Source organism: Urocitellus parryii, chromosome 4 (assembly GCF_045843805.1).
Source record: "Urocitellus parryii isolate mUroPar1 chromosome 4, mUroPar1.hap1, whole genome shotgun sequence".
NCBI lineage: Eukaryota > Metazoa > Chordata > Mammalia > Rodentia > Sciuridae > Urocitellus > Urocitellus parryii.
In genome coordinates, this window is record NC_135534.1 from 59026441 (window position 1) to 59039052 (window position 12612).

General features: G+C 40.4%; 1 pseudogene; it reads left to right on the forward strand.

Moving 5' to 3' along the window:
* The first annotated feature begins 4773 nt into the window (after positions 1–4773).
* The window catches only part of LOC113200804 (interferon-induced very large GTPase 1-like), a 56122-nt pseudogene continuing 48283 nt past the window's right edge, over positions 4774–12612 (forward strand).

A 12612-nucleotide genomic window follows, 5' to 3' on the forward strand; every position in this document is an offset into this window, starting at 1 on the left:
AAACCATGCTGATTTTAAAGGAAGCCACAGTGGTAGAACAGCAATGGTTAATATGAAAGCATGAAATGTGCCCCAGTTACACAAATAGAACTGCTTATCTGTGGACCTTTGCTACCTTTCATGGAAAAGTAGGAATGACGCATAAGGCAGTGTCCAAAGCCCAGGGAGCACAACCATAAACAACTGAGTTTTACCCTTAGACTGGCAAGCCTAATTGAGAAACTCTGATTGAAATTTTCCCAGCTAGGTTTCAGAACTGTCATGGATAAATCATTCTTTTTCATTCCATTCCTCCTATACCCTTGTTTTTGATCAGAATGCCAACAGCTGTTATCCTATACCTTTCCCATCATTGTATGTCAGGTTTTTTGGACTCTGATGGCATATATCTTTAGTTTCACAAGTCCATACGTGGGGGATAACAGTGCCCCAGGACTGATAGTTAACAGATTACAAGAAGGTTAATCCATACTTGGTCCGGATATACAGGATATTCTAGAGTTCAAGTTTGTGAATACTGAGATGATACTCTTAGAATTTGAGACAGATGAAATTATTTCTTGTTTGGGAGGCACATGAACTCTTAGGGACCACTGTGAGAGGCAAACCTCAAGGTGTCTGTCAATGATTTTCCACCTCTTTAGGTCCATAACTTAGAGGAATCTCATGCTTAAATGTAGGTGGGCACTAGGACTTCCTTCTAGACAAAGAACATGGCACAGCTGAAGGGATATATCACCTGTACTTAGATTACATTGTCTGAGCTTCCATTTTAACAGATAGGAGAAGGAAATTCTTCTACGCTGGATTTGAAGAAGAAAGTTACCATACTGAATGAAGCTCCCGTGGGGGAGTGGGTAAATCTTGTGATGAAGAACTATGGGCAGACTCTAGGAGTTATGAGTGGTCTCTAGAAAACTGACAACAAGAAAACAGAAACTGCCATTCTATAACCAAAAGGAGAGGAATTCTGCCACCAACCCTAGGAGGTTGAAATGAATTTTTTCCCCAGTTATTTTAGACCATTTGTACTACCATAACACAATAACATAAACCATACCATAACAAGTAAAAGTGGATAAATTTTGAAGGACAGAAATTAATTTTTTCACCACTCTGGAAACTGGGAAGACAAGAACAAGTCACTGGCATTTGGTGAGGACCTTCTCGATTGTTCCTCTCATGTCTTCAAATAGTGGTGAAGCCAGAATTAGACAGGCAGTCAGTATAGATGGGTAAATCAAATCAGATCGGATCAGGGAGGCCAATTTGAGTGAGTCCAGGAAGTTGGAGAGGGATTGAAATGCTAATGTCTTCAGAGGCTTTCCTCCACCCTTATCAAGATAACCTGCTCCTGCTCCAACTTATTGTTAAGGTAACCTGTCCCAGGGATTGTCCCTCCCTACAGGGAGTTGTTAATAATGCCCTGTTCCTCCCCAGATCACACCACCTTGGCCCCCTCATCTGCTTCACACCTTTTGGCCATCCCACCAAGCATCTCTTGGACCTAGTCACTTACCCAGGAAGGCCATGTGGGGAAGAGAGCAGAGCAAAGGACGCCTAGGACATATGAAAAAAGACAGGATGCTCTCACTTCCCGGGAGGCCAGGATACCAGCTATGGCCCCCTTCTCCCTCCTGGAGAAGTCTGTGTTACCCCTTTTTAAATAAACCCTGGCTTTATATGCTTGCTTTGGAGTGCTTTTCTAATGTTATACTTCAACATGTGAGGGAGCAGAACTTGTCACCGGTAACCAGCAGTATCAGTGGGAGACAGAAGAGCAAACAGGCAAAAGAATGCCAAACTAGCCCTCAAGATGCTATCACCTCCCAAATGTAAATGTTACATTTTTCTCTCTGAAGTTGCTACTAACTGAAAAACCTGTTAGCTTTGCTAGTTGGATTTATTCTACTAAATGAATCCTAAACTCTGCCTTCTATAAAGCCCTCAGGTATGGATACAATTCAGCAAAGTTCTTTGGCCTTTCCTCTGGTGCCCAATACCTTGTTCCACATTTCCACCTGAGACTTCACAGAATTGCCTTTATCATCCATAAATCTACCAACATTCTCATCAGGACCAAGTAAGTCATCTCTAAAAAGTTTCAGTCTTCCCCTACAATTCTTCTCTTCATCTGCCCTCACCAGAAAGGCCTTAATATTCCATTCATGGAAATGCAGGCTTTCTCTAGCCTCTGCCTCCAAGTTCTTCCACCTTCTGTTCATTATTCAGTTCCTACGCCACATTTTTAAGTATTTTTCATAGTAACATTTTACTCCTCCACACCAATTTCTGTATTGGTCTATTCTGTGTTGCTGTAATTGAACACTTCAGATTGAGCAGTTAATTCTGAACAGATATTTGTGAACTTCCCTATCACCAGACCTAGAGTGTAGGACTCCAGTCAGAACAAGTGGTGTCCTTGACACACATGGAAAAGAATTTCAGTACACACCAGTCTGAGACACAGAAATGTATTTAGGAAAGCAGATAATTATTCATGGGAGAATATTGGCTGTGGGAAAACTTTTGTACTAAAGAAAGGAATATACACTCAAGAGAGAACATGGGCCATTTCCAGAGGGAGAGACACCAACCCCTTGGGTAGGTATGTTGATATTTAGAGGGGACAGTAGCTAAAGGCAGAACAAGAGGTAGCTATAGGGTGGAGTTAACACAATTTGACACCAGCTTTCATGGTGCCTACCCATCATGTTACTTTTAGCAGGCAATGAGGCTGACCAAGGACTAGAGCTAAGGACATGGACTGGATGGCTTATTGTTACTTGTTTTCCATTTCAAGGTTCATGGATGTTTCCTATATTCCAAGGGTTCTTGGTTACTTTCTTTTTGCTACTCGGTAGATCTTACTGGGTATTCTGTACTCCCAAATTCCTATTTCAACAGCTGTGGAGGCTCGAAAGTAAAAGATCCAGGGATAAGACTCTGGAAAGAAGCTTCTTGTTATATCATCACACATAGAAGAGAGAAGGGCAAAAAGGCAAAAGAGTGTCAAGCTCTTGCTTTGACAATGGCATTAATCCTGCCCATGAGGGTTCAGTCGTTATGACATAATACCCTCTCAAAGGCACAATTTTTTAATACTGTGAAATCAAAATTGAATTTCAGCCTAAGTTTTGGAGGGTACAAATGTTCAAAGCACAGCAGATGGAATGCCTATTATATCCATCTAATAAAGACATGAAGACAAAACTAAGGGACACCTGGTAGTGTTGCCAGCATCCTCGGCAATAGGACTGACTCCAGGGGCCCAACAAACCAGGTCCAGCCACTTGCCCCAAATACCAAGCAGAAAATGTAATGGTAAAAAACAGGAAAGAAAACTTTAATCAATAGCCATATTGGGAAGGCAAGGTGAGATCCAGCAGTCTCAACCCTTCTTTCAACTTGCTAACATGAGCTTCAGGTTTAAATAGGGAAAGAATTGAGGTCTGGTTGATTATTCTCTCATTAATGATTCTTTGAGGAGGCAGCTCCAGAAATGCCCTTATCAACTGAGGGAGCAATCTGCACTTGATGCTCAGTATGTTTGTCTCCCAAGCATGTGTTCCTGGAAGCGGGTGATGATTGAAGTTCTCCAGGCACCATTCCAGGTGTCTGAAACAGGCTGCTACAAATCTCCCTGCAAATATGTCTGACCACAGCATTGAAAGGTGCTGAGACATATTTTATATAGGCCTAAATAACCTTGTATAACTAGTTTTTAAATAAACACTCCTTAAATCATTAACATAACACCATGCAGAGCTGAGCAGAGACCTGACCAAAGCTTAAGGTAACAAGGAGTCAGATACCAAATGAAGGCACAGATATCCAGCTTTATTCTGCTTCTTGTTACCAATGGGGCAACTTTACACCTAGGAGAAAACTCATTGCTTTTAGCAAAGTCAGCTTTCTGATTCCCTGTTACAGAAGAGTTAGGATGAGATTAAAGACAAATTTAAGAGAATAAATTGAAAAGACATGGTGTACTAAATTTACATTAATAGGAAGACACATGGGTAGAATACCAATTAGCTAAGTATGGTACTGACATTGAATGGGAAAATACTACAGGAACATGTGAAATCTCATTTCATTTGTTGTCCAAAAAGAGTGAGTGAGGTAGTCAGCATAACACCACCCCATGCACATTATGCTGCCCCATTGCAACATTGGTTATAGGAGTTCCTTGTATTGCCATACAGAGAGGACTTGATATATAAAGTTGTCCATGTAATAGAAAGATGATATTAAAAGGGGAAGATGAAAAACAGGAAATCAGTGACAGTCATAAACTAGGGTAGAAATGCCATTAAAATACAAGACAAAAAATACTAAATAACCTAAGAGGTCAAACAGAGATAGGAATGAAACCAGTCAATATAGTTCGAGGGTATTGCTCTTGTTTCAAAAATAAACCATCAAGCTACCAAACCTAAGCATGTTCTCATGCTCCAACCCTCAGTCTCGAGCTTTCCAAGTAGTTGATTGTGTGTGATAGAAAGGGCCAAAATCAGGCTGTTAAGTCGCAACTCACCATGGAAAATAAAAAGCCAATCTATATTGAGAACACAATGATGTCTACCACCCCCACAAAAAAAATGGTTTTTAAATATATACACAAATATATGTAAATATCAACAGTTAAACAGGGGACAAGAAGGACTTGGACTTGCATCACTAATACATTCACAATTTTGATTATGTGGCAGATACTTCCTAAGGTCAGGACAGAGTCAAGAGTAACTGAGTGTCTGTTTTCACAAAGCCATGGCCACAACAGAGTACACCTCAGATGAAGCTCTGCTCCGAGACAAAAGGAGTCAAGATCTCCAAGAAATGCCAAGAGAAGTAGGACTGGATGTTAAGTACTGATTGCACAAACTACAGGAAGACCTGGGTGAGACCTGTGCCCAAGCCTTACAATATTTAACAGGAAAAGACTTCCAGAAGCTGATCCCAGGTACAACATCTATGGGAGAAAACGGCCCTGGAGAGACTGCTTGACCTGTCCCATTTAAATAGTCTTCCAGAGTTCTAGAAGTCACCAATGGAGAGGATAAAGAGAAAGCAGAAGCAGGCAGAGCAAGCCTGTAGGAGCTGAGGAACTTGCTCCCAGAAAGGAGGCAGAGACAGGAAGAGACAGTGAAGAGAAAAGAAGCAGAGCTGAGGCAAGCCACAGAGATCCCTGAAGAGTACTGGCCAGTGCCTGAAAGGCCCTTACGGGCAGTCATGGAAATCATGCAGAGACAATTCAGTCCCATAAAGCAGACACTGACCCACAGGCAAACCTCCCAGATAGAGATCTATAAGATGGGTATCAGGAGGGCTGGCCCTGCAAGGAATTTGCCAATCATGCAACCAAAAGGACCTGATACAAAAGAGAGAGGAGCTACTCAGTGTTCCCAGTAATTTTTCCCTCTTTAGCCCTCAACAAAGCACAAGAATGGAAACAAAAAAATTTATATCTTTTCAAGAAGAATCCATGTTCACCAGATTGTATAAAAATGTAAGTGCTTCCACCAAGGCTAGAGGCTGGGGGATTCAACTAGAGACTGGAATGAATAAAAGCAAGCATTGAGAATCCAAGGAAACCCAACAAGCAAGTTCTGAGCACTCTTCTTTATGCTCGACTAAATTCAGTTGTGTCCCCCTGGCCTCTTGCCACTCTCCCATTGATGAGCATCCATTCTCCAAGCCTGCTCTCCAAGAATGTGAATACAACAAAGGCCTCTTGGATGAGAATGCAGACACAGACAGATTCACCTTGCTGAAGCAGAGGACTGAGAACAACTTCCCCAGGTTTGGTTCTCATGTTAACCAAGGCTCTCTGCACCTGGGAGGAATCTACAGGTGGAAGGTTGTTTCAAAGGGTTTGCAAAGTGACCAGCTGGCTGATGTGAAGCAGCAGGTAGCAGTTGTCCTGAATATTACATATGGGACAGCTACAGTGGCTTTGGAGTGGGAGTTGCTACAGGTATGAAGGTTTCAGACTCATATACAAAAAGAGCTTCTAAAAGCCCAAATTTACAAAATCTCAAACCAAGATCCAATTATCTGTGGTCCAGAGAGGTGTCCACAAGAAGCAGATGGCCTCATCCAGTGGAAAGCTGGCCTTGTTGTCAGTAATCAAACTTGGTGTGGGACTTCAGGTGGTGCCCATTTGGGACTTCATCCTCTCCAGCCACAGAAGTGATTTTAAAGATGCCCTTAAGGTAGCTAACTGCCTGAAAGACAACTAAACTGCTTTGACTAACCTTACTGCACAGATCCAGGAGGGAACTGGATTATTTAGTGCTGGGAAGGAGGCAAGAGTTTTCTAGGATGATGTAAAATTCTGGCAAATATCTGATCCTCGGGAGCAACTTCAAAACCTGATCAAATTCATGCAAACACTGAGTCAAAAAATAAATCATTATGGCACTTGGATTAACATATGCCTGACAGACTGGGGTCTGCAGAATTTCCTAGTAAACACTGTCAATTTTAGCAAAAATTATTTCAGACATAAAATTACATTTATTAAATCACAGTTGTGCAGCCTTCTGGATCCCCAGGTCTACAAAGTGACACACTTTCCTCCGATTCACTCCATTATGCAATGGATCTACCAGTCAAAGTCACAGAAAGAACAACTCAAAATCTCCCATTTTCTGAGTTCATTAACATTTTAAAGGAAACCCAGAATGAACTCTTCGAGGTGAATGTTAAATGTGAAATGCAAGGTGTGGCTGGGGTTATAGCTCAGCAGTATAACGCTTGCCTCACAAGTGTGAGGCATTGGGTTCGATCCTCAGCACCACATAAAAATAAATAAAATAAATAAAGTAAAAATATGTGTCCATCATTTTAAAAACTCCTTAAAAATGTGAAGTGCAAGAAACAGTGGAAGAAGCTCAAAGAAAGGCCACATATGAGGTAAACTTAGCTCTCAGCAGTTTCTTGAATCACCTCCAAGCAGCAAGGCAGCCAGACACACAGGTCTTGCTACTTTACAGTGCAGCTGGTGCAGGATATCCTGTGGTAAGTATATTTTTCATCATCTTCTGGGGTGTGATAAGTTGAACTTCCTGCTGGATTTAATGCAAACTGCTTACAATAAATACCAAGACATCAAAAATATTTCTAGCTCCAGGGCCCACACATTCCTGGTGCTCACAAGTCCAACAGGCACAGCTGGAGTCAGAGTTTTTCTCCAGAAGAGAAGACACAATGCATGACACTTACGAGACAACACATGGGGAAATTATCATCTAAAGAAATTGCACATGTCCTCATTAAACTTGGAGCAGATCATGATTGGAAAAACCTAGAGAGAGACTTGAGGTTACTCATTGATGGCGATTATGAAGCCACCATCTCTTCTTTGCAAATGGGCAAGTTAAGAAAGAAATTGGAAATTCTCTTCCATGGAAAGAAATAGTCCCAGGAAACAAATGATAATGAAAATAACAAATGGGAGGTGATAGAAAATGAAGCCATTCTAAACTCACTACAGCATCTAAACCTAGAACATTACTACTCAAAAAGGATGAGTAGAGCTAACTTCCATCTGATCTACAAGAATTCTGTGTACAACATCAAGCCCAAATTAGAAGAGAAACTTCTCATCTATTTCCTTCAGAAGCTACTAATGCTGGATTATTGACTTAGATTCCTGGTCTTCACAGATGATGAAAACATAGAACATCAGGTCTCTCCAAGTGCATCTAATCAGGAAAATGAGGCTTTTGATCCTTGTGAAGATCCTTTTTTGAAGATGAAGATATTCTCACTAATACTTTTCCCATTAATCCCAGACCCCACATTCACCCCATGGATATTCAAATGGCCACTTTTCACTGTGCAGATGATTTTGCCAGACAATATATTTGGGGCAAACTATCCACCCGTCAATTTGTCCTGTGCCTCCTGGTGCAAAATTCCTGCACTTCTCAAATTGAATTCACTCTTTCACTCTCTGGTCTCTCAGACAAATTAGGAGAAGTTGGCAGCAAGCAAGAAAAAATCACCACAAGGGAAGCACAGTCACAAGAGTCATCAGATGTGTTATGTCTCCACCCCTACTGTGTCCTTCATTAGAGTTGACAATGGCCTGTGTGCTTCCAAGTCTCAGAACATGAACCGTCTTCTTAGTAAACATCAATATGATGTATTTTCCACAACACTGCAGACAAAGCAGCAAGAACCGCTTCTTTAAAAAAATAATTCATTCATTGATTCTAATTAGGTATATATGACAGCAGAATGCATTTTGATTCATTGTATACAATTTCACCACAACTTTTCATTTCTCAGGTTGTATACAATGTAGCCTCACTCCATATGTGCAGTCATACATGTACCTAGGGTAATGTTGTCTTGTCTCATTCCACCATCTTTCCTGCCTCCATACCCCCTCCCTTCCCCTCCCTCCCTTTGCCCAAAGTTCTTCCATTTTTCCCATCCTCCCTTATTATGGATCAGCACCCACTTATCAGAGAGAACATTCAAGCTTTGGTGTTTTGGGATTGGCTTACTTTGCTTAGTATGATATTCTCCAACTCCATCCATTTACCTGCAAATGCCATAATTCTATTCTCTTTGAATGCTGAGTAATATTCCATTGTGTATATATACCACAGTTTCTTTGTCCATTCATCTATTGAAGGCATCTAGGTTGCTTCCACAGTTTAGCTATTGTGAATTGAGCTGCTATAAACACTGATGTGGCTGCGTTACTACATTATGCTGATTTTAAGTCCTTAAGGTATAGACCAAGGAGTAGGATATCTGGGTCAAATGGTGGTTCCTTTACAAGGTTTCTTAAGAATCTCCATTCTGCTTTCCAAATTGGTTGCACTAATTTGCAGTCCCACCAACAATGTATGAGTGTGCCTTTCCCCCCACACCATCACCAACACTTATTGTTGTTTGTATCTTGATAACTGCCATTCTGACTGAGATGAAATTATAGAGTAGTTTTAATTTGCTTTTCTCTAATTACTAGAGATGTTGAACATTTTTTCATACATTTATTGATCAATTGTATTTCTTCTTCTGAGAAGTGTCTGTTCAGCTCCTTAGCCCATTTATTGATTGGGTTGTTTGGTTTTTTTGGTGTTAAGTTTTTTGATTTCTTTATATATCCTAGAGATTAATGCTTTATCTGACGTGTGGGTGGCAAAAATTTGCTCCCAAAATGCAGGCTTTCTCTTCACCTCATTGATTGTTTCTTTTGCTGAGAAAAAGCTTTTTAGTTTGAATCCATCCCATTTATTCATTCTTGATTTTATTTCTTGCACTTTAGGAGCCCTTTTAAGAAAATTGGGGCCTAACCCAATGTGATAAAGATTTGGGCATACTTTTTCCTCTATTAGGTGCAGGGTCTCTAGTCTAATTCTTAGGTCCTTGATCCACTTTGATTTTTGTGTATGGTGAGAGATGGGGGTTTAGTTTTATTTTGCTGCATATGAGTTTCCAGATATCCCAGCACCATTTGTTGAAGAGGCTATCTTTTTTCCAATGTATGTTTTTGGCGCCTTGTCTAGTATGAGATAACTGTATTAATGTGGGTTTGTCTCTTGTGTCTTCTATTCTGTACCATTGATCTACATTTCTATTTTGGTGTCAATTCCATGTCATTTTTTTTACTATAACTTTGTAGTACAGTTTAAAATCATCAGTTTTACATTAATGAAGAGTAAAGTCCAAGTTCTGTATTTTAACCCAACTAGTAGTTACAAAATTATGTTGCTATTTTCCCTATCTGTATTTTATTTTCTCTAAATATTATTTTTAAATAAAGTAGAATGAAAACAGTAAATCTAAAAAAGAGGGTGAGAAACACAAGGAATTAAGGCAGAAAAAAAGAGCAATATAAGGTTGCTTTAACAACAACTATCTAATGTTGCCCAATATCATAGTTATTTTTATATTTTGTGTGCAATCAGAGGTAATAGCATAAATTGGGGAAGATGGGAACCAGGCCATTTTCTCCTGGGAACAACACCCCACCCCCATAGTTTAATTATCTTTCTTTCTTTCCCATTGAACTAGAAAAACAATCATGTTTTTCTGGTGCCTTACACTCTGAGTCTTGTCAGCTCCACTAGGGTAGAACAGCAGTGCGCCACCCAGATCCTCCTTCAAGGAAGGACTGCTGCCCAGCTGAGGGGAGTGAAGGAAGCAGCCATTCATAGGTTGTTACACCTTTCACATCTACCTCACTTGCAGAAAGCCTCTTTGCCTGAGTTCATGCTCTCCTGGACAACTTCAGTGATTGAGTGAGACACAGAGTCCCTGCCATGTTGGCCTGACACAGGATACTCTCTCTGATAGGCCCCCTCACTCCAGTGTTCTGCCTGTTTCAAGAAGGTTTCTGAGGTCTACATCACAGTTCGCTTTCTACCTCTGACATATCCTATTTCTGTCCCCTTCTTTCATAGGTGTTGATCCCTAAGAAATATCTTGCATACTTTTTCAGAATCTGCTTCTGGAAAAATTGGTCATTGACATTCCTGTAGGTCTTGGTAAAGATTGTCATGTCCAGATGGATTTGAACAATGGTTGTGCATAATAAAGATGCAGCGCAAGAAGAAAATAAAGGCTACATAATATTCTCTTTCCACCATCGGTAGAAATGGAGCATCGTCTTTTCAAGGGGTGAGAAAATGCAAGTCTTCCAGAAATGACTAGCAGGGAGGAAAGTGAGCTAGTCACCTTTACATTACCATGACAAAAATACTTGACAAGCACAATTTAGAGGAGGAAAAGTTTGTTTTAGATCACAGGTTCAATGATTTAATCCATGGTGGGCCAGCTTTAATGCCCTGGGACCAAGGTGAGGCAGAACACCAAGGCAGAAGGTTGGGGTGGAGGAGCACAGCTCTGCTTAAGGCAACCAGAGAGCAGAGAGAGAAAGGGAGAGGGGCTTCATGGATGATGAACCCTGCCAGAGCACACCCCGGTGACCCACCTCCTCCACACAAGCCCCACCAGCCTGCAATTACACACAATTAGTCCATTCAAACTTCGATGGACTGAGTAGGTTACTGTTCCTATAATCTAATAATTTCACCTCTGACTATTTCCTGCACTGACACAGGAAGTTTCAGGGGATACCTGGTGTCCAAACCAAAACAGGACCTCAGCCCTGTTGAAAGCATTAAAGAGGAGCATGAGATGTAGCAGTCTTGTGGGCAACTCATTAGTCAATGGTAACCAGAAAACTGGTGGTTTTCAAAAAAGAGGTAAAACTTATGGGCTAGAGCTAAAATAAACATTTCCCCCATGGTCTTTGAAATGGGGGTGGGGTAGTCAAGAAAAGGAACCTAGTTCTATCAAATGAATTCCTTAGAAATGAGAGGGAGGTAGATTGAGCCAAAACAAGAAGATTTAATTGCCTTGGTCCAACATGCTTCAGCCTAGAAATTTTCCTGGCAGAGTAAAAGCTTCCCATCCTATGTACTAAGGAGACACCTATAGGGGCAATTAGAGATTCTGAACTTCCATCTGCCAAATTAAATCTATAAAGTTTACCCAAAGACTTTCTTGCACCAGCTCATAGTTTTCTGGATCTCTAGAGACCCAATATGACTGGAAAACAGGTTCTTCTGGCACAAAATGTTATCCTTGGGAGCAATTACTGGTCTTAGTAAGAGCATCCTGAAAACATGAATTTTCCTTGCTCTTTTCCTACCTTCAACCCTACAACCACCTCCTATGGCCTCCCATCTTATTACTAAGGGCTTTGTCATCTAGCTTCTGGTTAAAGTTTCATGAAGCTGCAGGCCTTCTCTTACCAGCAGGTGGTAACAAGCCTTATTAGATTCCAAGATACCTTGATCTCAGTACTGTCAACATTTAGGGCCAGACAACATTGTTGTGGGGGACTGTCCTGTGCATTATAGAATGCTTAGAAGCATCCCTAGACTCTATCATTAGATGCAGGGAGCACTCCCAACAGACATGACAACCAAAAATGTCTGTAGCCATTGCCAAATATTCCTGAAACATTTGTATTGCCCCAATTGAGAACCATCATTCAGTGAGACCCTAATGAAAATAAAATAAATAAACTTTGATGACGTTTAATTATTTTGTCATTTTTTGAATAAAGAACATGCATTTTGTTAAAACAAAAACATTTTAAATGTGGAAAAATATTAAATATCCCACCTTCTCAAAACATTTCAATGGCCATCCTCCCAGGCACATGGACTCAAGGATAAAAGCATACAGTTTAGCAAGGCATAGCATACACACTCTCCTATAATCCCATTTCCTCTAAAAATCTATTATGGACATATTTCTAGGCCAACAATTATTGATCTATTTAAAAATTAATTTTAATGCCTATATCCTATGTTAATAGGAATTAACTAGGTTCTTAAAGGTAGGCAAGGGAAGTTTCCCGATTTTCACTACCATAAAATAGCAATTCACAGTCAATGTGGCCTACATATCTAGAATTTTGACAGGACACAGTTTTATAGTATGATTGAGACATAGCTCTTCTTCAAAGATGTACACAAACTGATGGAAAGAATATGAACACAGACAGAATAAAATGTGATTATCACCTTGAAATACAAGGTATAAGTGTTGGCAAAAGATGAAGAGATAACT